This window comes from Ostrinia nubilalis, chromosome 21, assembly GCF_963855985.1.
Source record: "Ostrinia nubilalis chromosome 21, ilOstNubi1.1, whole genome shotgun sequence".
NCBI classification, from domain to species: Eukaryota; Metazoa; Arthropoda; class Insecta; order Lepidoptera; family Crambidae; genus Ostrinia; species Ostrinia nubilalis.
The window spans coordinates 7,730,647-7,752,438 of NC_087108.1; the positions used below are offsets into that span (position 1 = coordinate 7,730,647).

The following is a 21,792-nucleotide window of genomic DNA, read 5'->3' on the forward strand; positions in this document are numbered from 1 at the left end:
GCTGTTAGCATGACGTCTGCTGTCAAAAATTAATGTGTAATTTTTTTATTCTTAAACAGCGCAAGGGAAGTATTAAATTTAAATGATGTAGTCTTTTCAAATTAGAGACACCGGGTTTGCATAATTATGAAAAACGGAACGGACCCAAGTTCTACAGAAATGCCTTCAGATTTCAGGAGTTCCAGACTACATAATATTCGTCAACTCTGAACTGAAGTTCTATATTGCTGATAGAATTATATACCTACTCGTTTAAAAAACACGAAAAGTAGGTAATTAACCTACGCGACGGTAACGGCACAATTTAGATGATCTTAACGTTAGAAGGCGATCTCTTCCAGACAATCCGGAAACGGTTAAAATCTAAGTAACCTCCTCAATAAAAATATTTTCGTGGTATTTGGGATTCGATATCTCCCTTTCACTAGTAATTTAGGTAATTTCTATTTATAATAATAAATCATTATGCTAATATTATGCTGAACCCAATGATATTATATAATATCATTGGCTGAACCCAATCAAAAAACGATAGCTGACCTATTATTATGGTAATCTTGATTGACAGTTTGGAAAAAGAAATCAAATAAGTTATCTTTAGGAATAGGGGTAGTCATAATGGCCAGTGTTTGTAAACAAATGCAAATAAGCGCTCGATGAAATTATTAGAATTAGATAGTGATAATTACGTCACTTAAGTATGGATGTTCGAAAAATTAAGTAAATTAGGAAGTAAATTACTTATCAAAACTAATAACTTTTAATAATACTTAATGGTTTTGCCTTGGTAGAATGTCATTTTTTAGCTGATATCTTGACCTTACTGATATTATATTATAATGTGCACCAACTCGTTTCCCAACAAGAAGATTTATGCCCGTTTTCACCATCAATTCCTAATTTTTAAGTGACCCCTATGACAACAAAATTCCTGTTATGTGTTACCATAGGGGTCACTTAAAAATTAGGGATTGATGGTGGAAACGGGCATTAGTCTTTTTAGACTCAACAATCACCGGGGGGTACGGATACCTACCACACGACCATCAATCTTAGAGACCAGCTAACTCTACTCGGAGCCCCGAGCTATACCTATATTGTATTTGTACATAAAGTTGTACCGAGCGACCGGGTGTTATCATTCGCTAGGAGCGGGCGGTGCGCGCGGCGCTCATCGATTTTTCCACAAAACAACTCATTTGAATCCATCACTGACATTACAAACACGTTTAAAACAAACCGCAGACGTTCCGTACGCGTTTTACACGGTGTCAGTGGAAAATGTGAGTGTTTTCCCGCGAAAATAATGCAACTCTCCCCGCGCGAGGAAAACTACTATGGCCGCCCTGAATAAAGGTAAGGTTCAACTTTTTCTCGTGGGATAACAGTTTTGTTTTCTTAAGTTATTTGGATTGTGTGCGATTTTTATGCAAATGTGATGTGGAAGGTCGGCTTTTTAGGGCAGCTTGTAAGTTTGTTTGAGATAATAACAGCGAGTGTGGGCGAGAAATGGCCATGTGAGCGACTGTTTGTAATCTTGTTTTCATGGTATTAGAGATAACGAGAACGACTTTGGAAACTTAATTTGGAAAAATACCAGTTTCATTATCTATAATTTTTTTGGTTTGAACGTCAATTTCAGTTTTGTGAGGATTTGGTATGTCTGAAATTAATTAAGTTTTATTTAGTTTTTATTCCACATTTTTCGTTTACGAAGCATCTACTTAATGTTGTTTTCTAACTTAAATTGCATACTATCTGCACAATTTTCGTTTCACATGCTAATTTGTTCAAGTTGAACCATGGTTAACGATCTATTTACGTATTCCACACTTGTTGCGGGCTATCTCTACTTCACTAACGGTAAACTTACTTTAGTTGTAGATATGATGGTTCAGTTTAAATGCTAAAACTTCGTTTAGTTGATAATAATGCGTAGAACTTTGGAAATTATCGTTCTTTATCTTTACGCAAAATCACCGAAATCAGTCTGTATTAATTTAGTTTTTCTAATGAACCGTACCCCACGAACTTAGATAAACGAGTTCTAGTCCGTAAGTCCCAGTTTACGACTATACTTATTTGGGTTCGTATACCTACTGGTTGAAGTTGAAATAATAAAAACAAAATAGTCATCTAAATAAACGGTCCATCACGCCTTGGGGACACCAAAAAGAGCAAAAATAAATAAATGGTAGGTATTTACAATTAATACCTGAATTACTTACTCGTACTTCTAATGCACTGATATTACTTTCCTACTTAGCATTGAAGTTGTATGTAAGGGAGAGTCCGCTAATTTGGACCAGTTTTTTTCAATCCCATTTTACACATAGTTTTCTTTTGTTTTTGCTTATGTCCATGGTATATAATAAAAGATACATTATTCAACTTACTATTTCATAAGTATTATTTAACATGATTGTTGTATATTTAGCACAAATCAACAAAGTACGAGTTCAGAGCTTCGGTCCAATTTAGCCAACCGGTTCGATAATTTGTACCACAGGGTTACTAAATTGGATTTCAATAAATTTCAAGCATATAAAAAAACTATGGCAAAATATTATACGATACATTCTTAACAAATTAGGAAACGAAAAGGAACAGTAGTTAATAACATAGACAATCGATATTGTTTTACACGTTATCACGATTTTGAGTACAAGTTTTGTAATTCCAATTATCGTAACGCACACTTGTACCTAATCTACTTTGCCAGTCTTTTGCTTTCATTTATTGTTAGTCAAACATAACTACGCTATTATAACATCAAAATATAATTTACTAAAAAAAATTTCAAAATCCTTTGGTAAAGTTCCATACAACTTGATGTGGTACAATTTAGCCGACTAGGTGATAGTGCTTTTAAAAAATTGGTAAAAAATATAGCTTATAAATACCGAAAAATGTTTCAAATAATTGTAATCCACACTAATTTACGCTCCTAAATAATATATTAGAAACATCCTGTGATTAAATTTAACAAAATTACAAACTAAACATGTATTGTCAAAAGTTACTTGAAAACAATGAAAAAATACTTTTCAAAATAAAACACACGTGTTTGTTGTCACGGCAAAAACCACATGGCCGATATTAATTGATTTTAGTTGTGTATCGCTGAGTGTTGCAGTTACAGACATTCAATAAATACTTTACGAAATATGAGGGTGGTACAATTTACCCGGCGGTACAATATACCGAACTCTCCCCTACTGGTTGGTACATGGTAGGTACTAACTACTAACTAAGGTATGTATATATGTAGCTGTAGAGATATATCAAGCAATCACGTTTACAAAGGCCGTCGAGCTTTTGACACACTTGTCTCCGTTTTATTACTCGTGTAGTCCAATTTTCTGACTGTTTTTGGGTCAGATGGTGGATCTTTTAATGGGTGTTTTGTCCGCGTCGCCATATTGACATTGTAACAATAGAGGCGAAGAGGTAAATAGCCGTTTGGATAAGAATCTACCTTGTGGTTCGTTGATCTATCAAGGATATTATAGTAATACAGTACGAAAGTATGTTTGTACGTATCACGCCTGTACCAAAGTATTTTTTATTTACTTGAAACTTTATTGCACAATTATAAAAAACAGTGTACAAAATATGAACTTATTGTCTAAAGGCATTATCTTAGAGTTAACCTAACACACTATCTAAAATAAGAATACCTACCAGGCATGTGTTATGCACAGACTAGCATACTTAAAAGTGTTAATAATATATTTCTCTACCGGCAACTAACGTCCTTACTAACGCCTTATTTGAGGATCATGCCCCATACGGGTCGTAAGGCCCTTAGGCGGGCTCTCATATTAAAGTCCTAATAATGCTGCGAAAGCCCACGGCAGTAATACCTACTCGTAGCCCATAAAAAGCTTTTAGAATCGTTTCTTATAAGAGTTACAAAACCGCGAGCGCCAATTTAATTTTAAAATTTTGGCAGCACAAAGGATTTGTTCACGAATATGGTTATCAGAAAAGTGTCTTATAAGAGCCTCGCTTAATGTACGCACGAATAAATCGCTCATATTCATTTTTTTTAACAATAAACACTCTTTTATTGCCACTTCACCACAGATTAATAAAAGTTGTTTAAATAAAATGAACGAGCCTTTAAAGGGTGACTCAGATCTGAATATTTATAACAGAACTAGCTTTCCGCCTGCGGCTTCGCCCGCGTGGAATTTCGTTTGTTAAATTTTCCTGAATTTTCTTTGCTATAAACCTCACGGAGCCCGAGACCTTTTCAACGAAAAACAAAAACAAAACCGTGGAAATCGGTTGGTGCGTTCTGGATTTATAGCGTCAGGAAGGAAAACCCGACTTATTTTTATATAGTAGATTTAAAATATTATGTTTGAAAAAATAAGTAAAAAGATCGAGACCCGATTCGGAACCACCCCTATACTTTTTGTAACATTACATTATTTTACTAGTCTAGTTGAATAACGCTCCAAATGCCGATTTTGCCAAGGCCAAGGTCGCACTCTTGACAGAATGTATTTAACTGACAATATTTTACTTTATCACTACTACTTTTTATTAAACTGGCCGACCCAACAGATGTCGTTATGTCAAGGGAACCATTAGTTTTGTCAAATCAAGCGTGTTGCTGGCCCGATTGCCTACTACAGAAACGGGTACTATTTATTATTTTCTAGGCGAAATTTTACCAATATTTCTCTCTGGACCTTTTCAGACGTCCACGATAAACTTTGACAAAGTGGTCCTACTCGAGTTTCCGCGCTACGAGTTAGTGTAAACTAAATTTTGATTTATGACTTACTGTTCATGATGAAAGCAAAGTTAGATAGATGGGTTGACATACCAGACGATACAAATTGTATTGCAAATAAGCCTATGATAGTAATTAGTTTGTGACCAAATAAAAGAGAGGTAATTGTCTATTTTAGTTTTAAAAATAGATTACAAGGGCAAAACTACTTATAACAAAACAGTTCTAAAATCGATAGGCTATGTATTGTATCGCGGCAGCGCAGTCACATCCGCATTAGTATGTAGGTTAACTGATAAGAATAATTTTCCATGAGCACTCGAGGCTGTATAACCTCACTTCCATAGCCAAAGTAACAGAAAAATGGCACGCGAAGAAAGTTGTCCCGCCCACGCTAGTTTCGTAGTAATTTCGTAGCAATTTGTACGGCTTCGTAGTCATTCGTCTACATTTTTTCAGTTCGAGATAACAATGATAGAATACACTTGTATAACTTGTATTGCGTATTTTACCGGATGCGTAATTTTATGTAATAGTTATTAGATGCTAGTAAAATACGTTTTAGGGTCAACAAAGAATTATTGTACTACACAGTCTTTGACTACTGCAGTCATTAACGTTTCATTTTGTCTATGCATAATTATTATTGTAATTGGCTACAAATAAAGTTTTTTTATTTTTTATTTATTTATTGTAGTAACGGAGACGGAGAACAGCTTGGGCTATAAAAAAATCATAATTTTTGTTCAATGACCTAATGTTTTTTAGTTTCCATACAAATTGGATCAATTGTTGGATGTAGTATCGAAATCTTAAAAGAAACATTAATATTTATAACATTAATATAGGTACCACCTTCTTCAACTATTTCATTAAAATTTCGTAGTAGGTACCTATAGAAGCGTGTCGTCTCATATTACAGTATACGGTCTACAGCATCTCAAGGTAAACATTATGTCTTATGAAAAAGTAGTAAGAACGGATGTGCAAAAAAAAATTATTCTGATATGTTGTCGACTCTACCTATTCTTCCATGAGTTTACAGTTCGCGTAGCGAAAAATTAAATCTAATATTAATTACCATCCTTTTTCAATGTAATTACTTAAGAAAGTATCTTTTAGATAACGTCTTAGAAACCGGATCTTGTTAAAAGTACTTTGCCTTGGGCTTCTTTTAAATCCCATCGTTAAACTCAATATCTCATCTAAGAAATGTCTTTTTTTTAATTCTCTGAAAGGATTTACGGTTATCCTCACTCGTTAAAATTAAAGATCTCTAGAACAATCGGTAGAGTTATGAGAAAGATAGGGAAGTAAGTAATTGAAGCTGCGTTGCACGTTCAGTATACAGATCACAGCCCCATTATTTGCCTGGAATATCAAGTTAATTGTTACGAAGCTAATTTAATACTAATTAATTATTTCTTTTTAATAGCAAAACCTTATTGCTCCTAAATAAACCAACTTTGGTAAGTTTCAGGTTTTTCAGACCTAAATATTTCGTAAGCATCGGTCAAGCTGTTTCGGACTTTTACAAACACTGACACGAGAATTTTTCATATATTATAAGAAAGTAGGTAAGTCCCAAAAGCTTACTAAGCGATAAAACAGAATAGTCTGTTTCTTTTTGATAAAGAAATCTAAAGAGGATAGGATACGCTTTTCTCCGCTTGTATTTACAAGCGGTGTACAAATACCCGTTTTATTTGATTTTATATTATCATTTCTCCACCTAACACGTGTAAACGAAATTCAAAGAAATAGGTATACAAATCAATTTCGTAAATATTAATATTACAATTCAACAAATCTCATATTCCCCGAATGTTGTCTCGTTTACCAAATATTACTTGTAAAACATTTACCGAGCTCTCTAGCGCCATAGCAACGAAGTAAGAGTAAGCAATACAGTTATAACTTTCTATATTATTTTGATATCTCCACTTGAGCACCGAACGTAGCAAGATTGATGGGTGCTTGAAAATATTTGGGACCTTGTTACATAAAGGAGAATTTATGCTTACTTTTCCAACCTCTTTAGGGATGGGGAAACTGTTTACCACTTTAATCGACTTGTACTAAAGTTTGGAATTCGAGGTAAAATATTATAATATGCTCTGTACTCATGAACAATCTGACAATGATCCTTTGTTCATTGGAGTAAGATAGATATTCAATGTCTTTGATGTTTGCATGCTACTGTTAGATATGATATGTTGATATTGACTGTTCATTTGGGAGATTGTTACTACGAGTACCTACTCGTATTACGTAGTCGGAGTATGTATGTATTCAAATTTGGTCTAATGTACTATTACCGTAGTGTACTAGGCTGACAGTTTGTATAATGTAGAGAATGTAGATTATGTCGAAATTATTCTTCGAAGTCTTTTGAAAAATTGCGGTTGTAGACGACTAAAATATTATGGTTGTTAGCTCAAGTAGCAAGTAAATTTTGTCACATAAAGAAAAATATCTCAACCTTAACCGGGTTTGCTGGAATTAAAGTGAGAAATTGTCGCTTCGCTCCTCGATTGTTTTCTGTGCCTACAGCCCTCGCTCGCGATCATCGTTCAAGCTGTCATACCCACCGCGGTATTCGTTGCTGCTGAAAACCTACCTAATTCAGCCCAGTATGACAGTCGTTATCTATTCCCTACCTTACAGTGTTTAGGAAGAGCCTAAAATATTATGGTTGTTAGCTCTAACAAGCAAAATTCTGTTGACAAAGAAGAAAGGGTTTGCTGGAATTAAAGTGAGAAATTGCCGTTTCGCTCCTCGATTGTTTTCTGTGCCTACAGCCCTTGCTCGCGATCATCGTTCAAGCTGTCATACCCACCGCGGTAATCGTTGCTGCTGGAAACGCGATTAATCTTACCTTTTTCAAGTTCAGCCCGTTTCTGAGATTAATGTGTGTGCCAAGGCGAGGCTGCGGTAGAGATAGGACGGTCGGAATTATCTGGATTGATTCTTTAGGTTTAGATCGGCAGATCGATTTTATGGTACACAAAAAGACTCCATGAATCAATGTCACTCTATTCATAGTCTTGAAGATTAAAACAAGAATTTATCGTCCAAAGTTGTTGTCTAAGTTTTATAAAACGAATGATGTTCGAAACTCTGTTCTGTGATTGGTTTAAGTATTGAAAATCCAATCTCAGGCTTGAATTTATGATTGAGTAACAATCGAGTTTTGAGCATTATGTTGTTGTACTTACCCTTGGCTAAATGAAACGAGTAAAGTAAACATCCCACCAAAAACATTCTGTAAAAAACTAGCCAAGTCTCGATGGACCTGCTTGTTTATCTCTAAAAAGTAATGAAATCTAGACAAAGTCGTGCCAAGTCTATGGTTCCTTACTGCAATTTCTTTATTATTATAGTTAATGTTGTGTGACTTGGCCGTTGAAGGGTGACAAAACCAGGTGCTCCATGACACCATTGCACCAATCTGTCGCCAGAACCGCTACCCATTGACGATGGAAAATTGCCACTTGGAAAACGTTGATTCAACAATAACCAGTCAATTATATAGGTTTAATAAAGCTGCGTATTTCAATAATACTTATGATTATCTTAATAATAAGATTGTTGAACGGCCAAGTCACACAACATTAACTATAATAATAAAGAAATTGCAGTAAGGAACCATAGACTTGGCACGACTTTGTCTAGATTTCATTACTTTTTAGAGATAAACAAGCAGGTCCATCGAGACTTGGCTAGTTTTTTACAGAATGTTTTTGGTGGGATTTCACTTCTTTTTGTAGACATTTTTTTCGTCGTTTTATTGACATTTTTTTACGATATTTAACACAAATAAACTCAACTACCTTTAAAATGGACAACGAATCAGAATTGTTTTAATAACATAACCTTAGCGAACCTTACAATATAATAAACGAAATCAACGAAATGCAAATTACACAACATTCAACTTAATCGACGGGGGGCTCTAGAAAGGAAAAAAATCTGGACACCGCTTGCTAGTGCTAGCGCCATCTAGCGGTGAGCGATACAGGCGAACACCACGGTGCCTGAGATTATGAATGTGGTGTTACTCCAGATCTTCGATTTTCCTAGTTTTTATAGTTTTCCCTTTATGTGGCCATTAAACCCTAACTCTGTACCAAATTTCAGCTCTCTGAGTTTATGGGAAGTACTAGTTCTATTTTGATGATTATCAGTGAGTGAGTGAGTGTCGTAAATGCGAAACTTTGCTTTCGCTTAACTTCGGAACTAAATGACCTACAGACTTGAAATTTTGGATTTTAAGTATGTGATTATAGCTTACTAGATGACGAAAATTTCTGCGTTCTGGTCTTATCCAGAGGTTCTCAAATAGGGGCCTGAAAATGCGGCGAAATGGTTCCAGTAAAGGATGGTACGGCAGTGTTTGCTTCGCGCTCGACTTCGAATACAAAACATACAACTTTCATTTTTGTGTTAGCTTTAGCTGAACGATTTACCTTATATAGTAAAAATACATTTCCAATATAAAAAGAGTTCCGACCTACAGTTTGGCAACCTCATACGGATCGTAGGCCAATGGGCACAATGCCAGCTCAATCACATGGAATGAAGCTGGTTTTGACCACACCAAATGCACCTAATATTATTCCTTGATTAGGTACTTCAAAGAATATTTTGCTCTTCTGGGCCAAAGATATCTGGTTACCTTTTTCAGATATTTTATAAAACACGTTTACATAGCTTAGTAGTAATGAAGTTGTTCGGAAAACGAAAGTTCGTGGATTTGGGTCCTACCTGAGGCAGTTGATTTTTTATGTTTTAAAACTCGTTAGGATTGTTTTTTTACTACAACAAGAAGGTACGCGGTAACCAATATATCGCTAACTGACTATTAGCTGGTTCCTAACGAGCGTAGTGTTCAGAACAAGCCTATCACAATCAATCACTAAAAATACATTATCATATTTATTGACAGCCAAATCGTTATTGTACTTATTCGCTACAAAGCTTGGCAAACGAATCGCAAACTGCACATGACAGCGCAAACTCGATCGAAGAAAGTAACCACTTATACGATGTGTTTTATGCCTACTGAGTGACAGATAATTAAATGAGCTCTTAACACTCACGATAATTTGGCGCAGATACTATCGAACTGATTGTTGATCGTGATTTGTTTCGCTACAAAGCTTTGAAAACAAATCGCAAACTGCACATGACAGCGCATTCGATCGAGCGGGAGAACAAAGTAACCACTCTGCTAATTGCCGGGTTTGTGTGGTTGAATTCGCCGTTTGTTTCATTTCACAAAGTACGAGCGCAAATTAACGCTGTTTCTCTGTAATATTCAGAATTAACTCGTGTTTAGTAGTGAATTTTCATGAACGTAGTCAATATACTGGGTGGAAACGATGTGATCTCACTCGATTATTTCCAAACTATACAAGATATCGGAAAAGGAAACGATAAATTGATCTCACTCGATTATTTCCAAACTATACAAGATACCGGAAAAGGAAACGATAAAGTGATCTCACTCGATTATTTCCAAACTATTCAAGTTATCGGAAAAGGAAACGATAAAGTGATCTCACTCGATTATTTCCAAACTATACATATTGAAAAACTGGTTACTCATCCTGAAAGTGCATCACGCTCTATCAAACGGTCAAACGGTTTCAATAGCTTACAGAATAAACTGGCTCTATCTAAATTCTGATATTCAGGTTCAGGATCAGAAACCTTGTTGTGTTTTGATATCTTGGCTACAGGGTGGAATTTTGTAATGCCACCTGGAGGGAAAGTACTCTTAATACTGTACATAGAAAATTTTACTGAAAGAAAACATTCCTTTATTTTTTAAAAGAAAGAGAATTGCATTCAAAGATTTTCGAATTTTTTTCGAAAATTCACTACCATATCATACAATTTTCTGTACATAATTAAAATAATTTAAGATTTCATGGTTTTCCTTTCATTTGATTTATCAAGTTTGTTAGAGAGATTTCATCCTTATACTTAACCCTAACGATCGATGCACTAAAAATACAGGGTGTCATTTTTAACAGATTTTAGTTGGTTCGATTCCCGGGTGTGACAAGCAAATTTTTGAAAATCTTTGAATGCACTTTTCAAAAATAAAAGATTGTTTTCTTTGAGAAAAAAAATCTATCTACAATATTAAGAGTACTTTCCCTCCAGGTGGCATCACAAAATTCGTTTAAAAATTCTCGAGTCGAGAAATCAAATAAACGAGTGACATCACTCATCGTTTCCACCCTGTACACGTTCCGTCAATGATGAATTATTTCCAAGTAACATTTCCACGCCGCTTACCGGAACAAGTGAAGTAAATTAGAGATGAATGAGTGGGCATATTTCAGACAAGTACGTGGTTGAAAGTTAAATACTTCGTAGCATGAAACAGCTACGAAACGCTACGAGATCTTTCTACGAATTTCACTTTGAAATCAGTTAACTTTTGGTTACGGGAGGATTTCTTACTTTTAATGGAATGGTTCTTCTGTAACATTCTCACTTTTTAAATTAAATAAGGCAATGTAAATACTTAGTCGTATTTTGTTAGACAAGGAATCATTGAAGAGTTATGTTTGTAGATTCATTGGTAGGTGTTGTCTAATGTCATCAGGCCTTGTATTTACGCAAGTGAAGTGCCCCATTTAATACTGCAGATACGGAAATAGAAGTCTTCATTATTAATGTGGGATATAAGATTTTAATATTTCTATTTTAGTATTAATGTGGGAGTTCTGCATTTGCACATTTGGATTTGAATAACCAAACCTCCGTCGTAGTTAAACTCAATTTAGTTTCAAAGGAGACTGGGCGATAGAGGTCCAGGCACGCACTTGCTAGAAAATGTCTAGATTTGATTTTTATGTATAAAAATACGGGGTACTCCAAGCAGCTCTTCATCAGGATGTTAGAGCCATTTTATTAGATATTCCAGAGTCTAATTTTGATAGCCACAAAAAACGGACAACACAACGAGTATCATGTTTATGTTGACTCTACACCTACAGTAATTCACTAATGGTCCCATTTGCGATTCCGTAAATAGATTTGAAAACAAATTAATTTTGAAATACTGTTTTTAAAATAAAGGTTTTTAATTAGTCGATACCATCGGTAAACACTCTGTATGTTTACTCAATTGTAGTACAGATAATATAATACATTTTATAATTCTAGTAACATCGCGGCATCGCAAAGACTTTTTTTGCTTACTTCGTTCCTTTTTTCCTTACACATCCGCCGACATTCAAAACAAATAAATATTATGCTTGACTTTGACTTTATAATGATTTTATTTTAGGTATAAAAACTCTATACAAAATAACCTTTAAATCATAACAAAGGAATGCAAGTTCGTGTAAAATAAATGGGCAAAGTTTTATAACATTAAAAAGATACAGCCCCATGTCAAAACAAAGTTGTTTTGAAATTCGTTTTTATAATCCAGGCGACGGTGTGCGCGACCGTCTTTTGTCTTTGAAGAATAGTCTAGAGAAAATACTTCATTAGATAGGATTTTGTTCTCGTTTAATTACTCAGTATCTCTGAGGTGATTACGGCGAAGCCAGTAGAAATACAGAAGAGTAACCATTACTTGATTACCGAATAAAAGAAAAATATCGTCACACAAAAAGGATTTTCGGGGATAATCTAGGATAGCCGGTTGAAGTGGAAAATAATCAGAATTCTTTGTATTGGATTTTAAAGAGATTTATTTCTTTTGAATCCAGCTTGTTTATTTTGTCTGTTTTTTATTTTTTGTCTGTGAAACACTCGAGTGTTGTATTTTTCAGTTTCGCTAACTTCAGTTTTTTTACTGGTTTTGAAACTTCAAGAAAATTATTTAATTTGGATTAAGTTTAAATTGTTATAATTGTTTTAAATTTTGAGAGAAGTTGATTAAACTCACGAGTTGAACTCTTGAAATCGCGGCCGTTCAACTAGTAACTTGTTTCTAGTTGTTTGTGAAAACAAGATTAGCGCATCAGCTTATTAAGCCGTAAAAACAAAGTTACTGGACGTTTGAGTTGGGGTTGACTAACTTGTGATGACTTTGAAATGGATTTTAAGTGATTATATTGCGAATTATTTAGTTTGTACTCACGACGCGTCTTGCTCTGTGTTTCTAGATAACTACGTTCGTTATATTATTAATGTCGAATTGATACAGACGATTACAGAATTTTTCATCAATTTTTCAGTTTACGATTTTTCAAGCAATCTTATTATTTGTTGCGGCGACCGCCTCCTTGGTCGCGCGACACTGGCCACAAAGAAAACCTTTCTCGTTTTTTTTCCACGACCAATATCGTTATTCATTTGTTTTTTCTTTCGCTCGACTAGATTTTCAGATTTTCCAATTTAATTGATGCAAAATAATACTTCTAGGTATGTAACATAAGGTGCCTCATTCTAATAATCTGCTCATTTACTTATTTTATTAGTACCTACTACAGTGGAAAATCGAGTTGTACTTAGTAATTAAGAGCTAAGTTTAATTTGACACTGAATTTAAGTAAAAACTGTTGTTTGTTGACAGCCGAGAGCGGCTCAGAGGAGATGCCGACGGCCACAGCGTCTGACCCCAGCGCGGAGCAGAAGGACCGCCTCATCGCCGCCGTCAAGAAGGAGGTCAAGCAGTTGATGGAAGAGGTCAGTCAGTCTACACAGTCTTATTTTTGGGCAGAAATAAACCTCCCAGAGAAGGTTTATTTTGCCAATTTCGAGTGAACATTGATAAAGTTATACTAGAGCATTGGGTGTTTTAGTTTTATTGATTTTTATGATTGGAGACAAGTATTTCCGTAAGCCGGTTTCTTATGGAATACGAAGTTCAGAGAAAATCGGATTGAAAAAAGCACGTAGACCTGTGCGTAGAATGACGTAGAATTGTGCGTTGTAAAGTAAATTTCTAAATAGGTAAGTATTACAAGTTTCTAAAACACTATGCCCGTTTTCACCATCAATCCCTTAAGCGTTTGCTAACTAAACATCACTTTGGTTAAACGATCGCCTAAACTGCCCACTAACCTAAGTTCGTTTTCACCATGCTATAGTAAACCTAAGTAGGGACTCTTTTGTCAGGTGGCGTTTCTTCGTGCGCCTAGTGACGTTTGAAAAACCGGTAATTTCCGATAAAATATTTTATTGGGAATATCTTACGTATTTCACAGAAACAAATGAAATAAAAGTAAAACTAAGAAATAGTTGACCAAAACTGATGTCTTTTTGTATTTTTGAGTTATTATTAAAGACAAAAAAGATATTTGGGATATTATGTAATCTGTGGTTTGGGTGCATAATGTAATTCCTTTGCCTTAAAAAAAGTAAATGTCAAGATGACTGCTGCACCACATTATATGAAAATAAAAATGTACAATGTGTCCATATTGATTTTGATAGATATTTTGTTGAGTTCTGTGTGTAGTTTTGTGCGATTTAACGATAAAAACGACAATGGAAAAAAGAAATGAAGCAAAATTTTTCCCTCAAGGAAAAAATATAAATTGGTTTACTTGCCCACAAGGATACTGTACGAGCACGTCAGCATCGACCGCGACCTACGTGCTAGCCGACTGGCCCATGAACCCTCAACGTGCATCGTAGGCACTCTACACCGACGGCACATTGGACTGGACACATTGAATTGTGTAAATCTTGTATATAGCAATAGCATAACAGTAATAAACCAGATACCTATCAACCGTCCGCGTTGTGTTTCATTTACCCCCACTGAGGCCAAGAAAGCCTTAGTGCAGCCCTCCTTCCTATCAAATCTTTATTATATCTAATTAGGTATAAGGTATTGTTAGGGCTCTAGGGACTACAAACGAAGCTAGAAATATAGCTTGGTTATGAGATAAGTTATGAGTGACCAATACCTACTATCTATACCGTATGTAATCCTGTCTCACTCTATAATATTTTTATGTAGCCGCCTGAATAAACTTGAGTGAAAAAGTGTTTCCACTGTCTCAATTGCATAAAAAGCTTCAAAAAAAAATCATTTCATTCAGTTTCCATTTTGCCGAATTTAAGCGTGATTGACAATATAACTGTCACCTAACACTTAGGCGGCCGAAAATCGGGCCCCTGTTTTAAAGTGCTCCCATAAGGCCTAAGATGTCCCTTATGTGTTGGTGAAAACGAAATTCCTGTTAGGTATTACCTAATATTTCATAAAGGTCGCTTTAAAATTAGGGATTGTTGGTGAAAACGGGCATAAAACTAGCTCGAATGTTCTTTTATCTTGTGCAAGTTTTCACTAGCCGGCGTGTGGGACATGACTCAATCAAATTGAAAAAAAAAATCCTAATGATTTTGTTAAAAATCGCGAACCTCTAAGTAGGTAAGTAAATAAAAAAACTTTGCGTCTGGAAAAAAGCAAAGTATTTGCATTTTGTATTACCCAATCTACCGCGATTGCTATAAACTAGATTAGAAGTATTCGTTGTAACTCAAGACTCGACCGAAATATCCCGGCAAATTGAATTGGAGTCTGGAGAGTGGACAATACACCTGTCTGGAACTCCGGAACGAGCATTGGATGGAATACTAATTAGAATACCTTCGTTCCTTCCAGTCGGGCCAGAATGTTGGGGATCATTCTCGGATAAACAGAAATGTTAGCTAAAGATTGCTGAAAGTTATGCCGGTTACAGACCAAGAGAGAAGCTAAATTAGTTTAGGTTAGCCACAGATTTCCAGTATACTTTGCAGAGAAAACTTAGTCAGCTGTACGAGCTAAACTAAACTAACTTAGCTCTTGGTCTGCAACCTGCATAACGGTTAGGTACCGTTTTGAAAATACATATAAAATTATAGAAGCATACGAGTAAAGTCCTGGAATGAATGTGTTTACCCGACAAAGCAAAGCTCTTAAATTATGAAGAATGGAAATTTCGTCATAGCAATCATGTAGCATTGTTACTTTTATTTCTAACAAACGACCGTAAATTTGGTACATTATATGAAATATCTAAACGAAGGTAAACCGCCGGGGTATAATGTCGGATATTATAATACTTTTTCACAATATAAATGGGACTACCAGCTGCACCATTTATAAAACACGATATAATTTTCGTTCCAAATATTTCTGTTTGATATTAAAAAAGTTTGCGAGTCCCAAAGCTTGTATAAAGTTACTTAATGCAGCATTATTTCATTACAAAATACTTTGGGTGCTTTGTCATAGCAAATTGTTCAATGTAGAGCCAAAGTTGCAAATTAATGTTGATTGCAATCATGTTTGAACTTCGGCACTCGTGACTCCGCAACTTGCTGTGACTTCTTATTATACCTTCGAAGATAATTTTGCTTATGAGAACCCTTTATTTAGACCAGTATGGAGGAAATTAACATCAAATGAAGCGTAATGGCAAGAAATGTTAACATAGTGAAAGAAGATTAACTTGTAGTTAATAGGCCAGTAGAATTAAACACAAAAATTGATTAAATCGGAAATAATTCCTACAAAAGATTTTTTTGCTTTAATGGCTTCATTGGTTGCCCATTAAGACTCTCCTAAGTTTTCGACTTCGACGGAGTTGTGCTTAAGTGGTGGGGGCCCCCGAAAGGGGCGTTTTTTCGGTTTTCCGGTTATACCGCGTAAAGGACTTACCCTATCGAAAAGTGGTCTTCATGACGGTTAAAGGGCACTTAATCCTGCATTGAATAAGACCAAATTCATATGTTTTGGACAAACCGTTCTCGCGCTAAAGTTCGGCAAAGTAGAAAATATACGTATAATTAATGACCCTCTCCACGTCCAATGGCTTGTTATCCACATGCTTCCAAGCCTTGTAAAGGGTCGCCTTAACCAGTGTAACCCTAACAAGGCTCACGAGTTTGATTCGCTTATCCTTGTTCGTCCCAGCCGTTCCTTAACTGCGGTTGCTGCACCTCTTCCTGGCACTCTCCTGAACGACTCTGTGTTACCTAATGTGGCTGCCCCTCTTCCTTGTACCCTCCTGTACGATTTAATTGCTTAGCCATATGCCTGGTCCAAGGTTCGACGCCACAAAATCAACTTCGTACGAGTGAAAATAGTTTAAATACTATTTCCCGTGCTTGCAACATTTTTCTTTACTGCTTCGCCTCTATTAGTCGTAGAGTGGTTGTATATATCCTATAGCCTTCCTCAATGTATGAGCTATTCAACACAAAAATAATGATTTCAATCAAACTAGTAATTCTTAAGATTAGCGCGTTTAAACAAACAAACAAAAATCTCTTCAGCGTTTTAATATGAACTTGTTGTTGTTGATTTTTGGCGTCGAACCTTAGACCAGGCATACGGCTAGGCAACGTAGTCATGCAGGAGGATACAAGGAAGAGGGGCAGCCACAGTAGATAACACAGAGTCATTCAGGTGAGTGCCAGGAAGAGGTGCAGCAACCGCAGTTAAGGAACGTCTGGGACGAACAAGGATAGGCACATCAAGCTCGTAAGCCTTGATAGGGTTACACTGGTTGAGGTGGCCCTTTTCAAGACTTGGAAGCCTGTGGGTAACAAACCATTGGACGTGGAGAGGGTCATTAATTATACGTATATTTTCTACTTTGCCGAACTTTAGCGCGAGAACGGTTTGTCCAAAACATATGAATTTGGTCTTATTCAATGCAGGATTAAGTGCTCTTCAACCGTCACGAAGACCACTTTTTGATAGGGTAAGTCCTTTACGCGGTATAACCGGAAAACCGAAAAAATGCCTCTTTCGGGGGCCCCCACCACTTAAGCACAACTCCGTCGAAGTCGAAAACTTAGGAGAGTCTTAATGGGCAACCAAAGAAGCCATTAAAACAATAAAATCTTTTGTAGGAATTATTTCCGATTTAAAAGCTAATTCTACTGGACTATAAGGCATTTATTGGTCTCTTACTAACCACTTTAATTGAATTTGTACATTACAAAATCAAATACATAATTATCGCAATTTTTGTATTTACATAATTTTGTATGGCGTGGAAAGTGCCCAAAACCCCTAACGATCTCAAATTACAACTTTTTACTACTAATCTTACGAGATAAGTTAATCAACTGGTAAAGTTAGAAGCACTACATACTTTACTGTTTTATTACTTTACAAAAGAACCCTAAAATGCTATGTTATACCATCGTAATGCGATTCATTACGTGGATCGTGATACGGATCGATGTAGACACGGTCCAGACTGGAGTAATCCAATTAGGGTTCACGCGAATAACACGTAAGTAACTAACAGTGTTGCCAATTTCTTTAGAAATGTACTAATCCCTCTATGTACTTTTATATCTAAGTAAATGCATTTAAGTATTCTTCGCACTGTGTTCACTGAGAAAGACATTAATAACGATACTTCATTTAAACTAATCTTTTTTTTTTTACTTTAGAATCTTTAACATTACTTTACTTTGCAGCCAAATAAAGGCTTTCTTAAATTACTAGATGTTATTAAGCTTTGTTTCTGCTGACACAAGCAAATTTAAGATGCCACAGTGTTCACCTTGATGGGCTGTCGCCCGTACATTAAGGAAGCACTGCGGGGACAAAATACTCTCTCGTAAAAGGCACTACCTACAGGAAAATTAAAACAGGCTTGATTAAAAAGTAAACTTCTTAATGGAAATGTAAGAGGTGCTTTTATATTAAATGTTCAAGGTGCTGCTGAGGAGTTTGAACAAACTTAATTTAGCCACTCCGTAGTATCCTCAAGTTGACTGAATAAAACTGAGAAGTGTTCTAAGAACTAGGAAAAATGTTGAAGTTTAAACTCAGCAAGTTACATTTCTGAGAAAACTTCAGGAAATGGAGCTGTAAGTATGTTTTATTTTAATGAATAGTCCAACAACAAACAAGGTGCTGCAATATCGCACTAGAGATGAAAAACTTCACACTTTTAACTTTTAGGTACGTTATGTCGTGCCTGAGAATCGAATATTTGAAATAACAACTTGATCCATACTTATTTTTTTATTTAAGGCATAGCTACAAAGAGAATAATAGAGAGTAAGAAAGAGTAAGAGAGATAAACTTTTTCGTACAACAACTATTTATTCATATTATGATGCGTGATATGTATAACTTTCGAAGGGTTCACTAATATGTGTCCATGATTGGTCAAAGTAAAAGCTCGTATCTTAAATAAGGCAGTGACTTTTTTTAATTCAAGTGAAGATGACGCTAGTAATGTTTTTTTCAGTATCTATTCCCGAAGAGGTAATAAAAAGAAACTAAAATTTTCCATATACTTACTTACCTAAATTGGAATCGATGTCTCAGCCACTTCCCTTCTAACCTTCAAAGAATCTGAAAGCGAATTCCGGCGCGACGGATTCGGAATGTGCCCGTTGGGTTTTATAAATCAACCTTTATAAGAGCCTAAGCACACGATGCGTTGCGACGCAGCACCGCAAAGATTTCGCCGTATACGGTAATGCGCTATAGCGCAGCGCCGCACCGCTCGTGTGCCCGCCACAGATATTTCTATGTAAGACGTCGCAGCGACACTGCTCCGCGCCGCAACGCGTCGTGTGCTTTGGTCCTAAGGAGTAACTGGCACGGAAAATATTCATGTAGTTTATCCTGTTTTCTTTTGATGTTTCCTTACATTGGCTTTGAATAGTGGTGAATAGGCGGGGTAGGTTGTCACCGTTACAACCTTATATCTTTTGATGGAGCTTTTGTATACTTTTATAGATCATAACATGGTTTAAGAGGTAAACTTTCCGACTGTTCTCTTTTCAAGCCAACTTCCCGATTGAGTCATATCAGACGCCTATAATATCAGAACATTCAGTTTGTCATCAGACCATAAGTCAACGTAACTCTCGGTCGGTATTGCAGAAATGCTAATCTCAACCTGTGGCCTAAGGTTGAATTGGCCTAATGACATAGTGGTTTGGACCTATAGACATAGTTAGTTATAGTTATACATTTGATAGCATGATCTTCGTACATCGCTAGGATACCAAACGACGTGACGTGAAAAGGAAAACAATGTTGCATTGTCTACAGGCGCTTGATATTTTACTACGCTCATAAATATATTCCGCTAGGTAGGTATATTTATTTTATGACTATGCTACCGTTTTTAACTGACTTAAAAAGGAGGCTTTTAGTTTTGACTTGTATATGTTAGAATATCCGCGATTGTTTTGCGTTTGGCTGAACCTATTTCTATACGGTTTTCAGAAAAGTATGTGTTACGTTCCGGAGGTTTTGGTACAACTTACTTTGTAAAATATCAGAATATCCAAGTGATTCCAAGACCTTGTTGCAGGCGGTGACACGCAAGTTCGTGCATGAGGACAGCGGCGGAGTGACGGCGCTCTGCGGAGCTGTGGAGGCTTGCCTTGGGCAGGGGCTGCGGCGCCGGGCCCTCGGGCTCTTCAAGACCAGCTCTACCACTGCTCTGCTCCATAAGATTGCTAAGGTAAGTACTGGTGGCAGAAATATTGTATGGTTAGGAAGAAAAGGCGATCCGTCTTTTTTCATCACGAGGACTGCTGCTTAGTGTGAGTGACCACCTTAAACGAAGGAAGGGCCATTGGGTTCTGCAAGACCAGTTCCATCACTCTGTTCCATAAGATTGCTAAGGAACCCTAGTGGCAGGAATATTGTGAAAGTAGTAGGAAGATAGGGTAGTTCTTCATGAAGGAAGCTATGGTTTGATGGCTGTTTGTTATGGCCGTGAGGATACCCTCTTATAGCTCTGCAAGATGTATAAATTCGTTGGTCCATAAAGTCGCTATTGGACATACATTTACATACATTTTGAGAAGAATATCTACATAGTTGTGATACTATTAAATAATTAAGTAATCACCTACTTGTATAGCGTGAAATATGCGGGCAATAAAATAATAAATCTTCAATCAAAATACGAAAATACAAACAATATTGTTCAAGGCACCCCCGAAGGTGTAACATATTACTTACCTACACGTACAAAGTTGTAAATTATGACCGTATAATTTACATTCCGAAGTTGGTTGGCGAATATGTCAAACTGTATTTAGTTTATTCTCTAGAGCCAAAATTATTACTGACTTAGGTATAAAGCTTAGTTTCAGAGTTTGTAGAAGTTCGAACGTAAGCAGGCAATCATTTTACTTGGTAGACTTGATCTGTATTAAAACAGTCCCCAGAAGCATTTAAGAAGAATGTGAAACTGAAATAATTATTTTTGTAAAACAAGTCCAGTAATATCCTCTAAAGCGCGATAGTGACATTAGGTACAATTTAAAATTAGTCTGAAAAGGAAGCATAGATTTAAGTGCCTTAAAGAAAATTTATTTAATAAGTGTCTATTATAATTTTATAACTATTAGTAGTTAACGTTATATCGTTAAGTTTATTAATTGTGTGAAGAGTAAATTTTTTTTTCATCCCTTTTGTATCACACTGGGTGGAGATAGAAATTAATTTGCGCCTGTAAATTGCGCCTTTGATGTCGCTGCGCGATGTTGGCAGCCATTGTTCTGGCGGTTACTCTTTATGTAGCGTTTACACGTTTCGGGTCTTTGTGCTTAGCAACAGTTTTGTGCTAACTTTTTGCAGGCAAATCACGTTTATTATAACAAAAAACTATTATTACTATAGTTTGTATTACTTCGTCTACGTGTGAAACTATGTAGTTTGAATAAATTTTCCCGATTTTGCAACGTTTTTCTTAGCTGCTCAACTCCTATTGGTTGAAACGTGATGATACAAGCCGAAAGCCTTCCTTGTTAAATGGACTATCAAACACAAAATCAATTTTTCAATTTGAACCTGCAGCTCCTGAGATTAGCACGCTCAAACAAACAATAAAACAAACTTTAGGGTTATAATACAATAGAAATAGTTGTACCTTGAACATGTCTGTCTCAAATTCACATATCTGCATTAGTGGCAAAACTAAGTTTATTTTGGATTCAGCAACCACTAACAGTAACAGTTCGGTAAATGTATCTCGGTTGAAACGGGGAACGATCCAGTTGTATTCAATTAGCAAACTTTGGGGCCATTTCCCCGCCACATACCGTATTAATGTAAAATCTAATTAAGTTGT

The 21,792-nt window shown here is 36.0% G+C and overlaps 1 long non-coding RNA gene across 1 annotated transcript; it reads left to right on the forward strand.

Moving 5' to 3' along the window:
- The first annotated feature begins 1,150 nt into the window (after window positions 1-1,150).
- LOC135082272 (uncharacterized) lies at window positions 1,151-20,083 on the forward strand. Its single transcript, XR_010259380.1, has 3 exons — window positions 1,151-1,356; window positions 13,296-13,408; window positions 20,020-20,083. It is a non-coding gene; the product is annotated as an uncharacterized LOC135082272 (long non-coding RNA).
- Window positions 20,084-21,792: the final 1,709 nt, after the last annotated feature.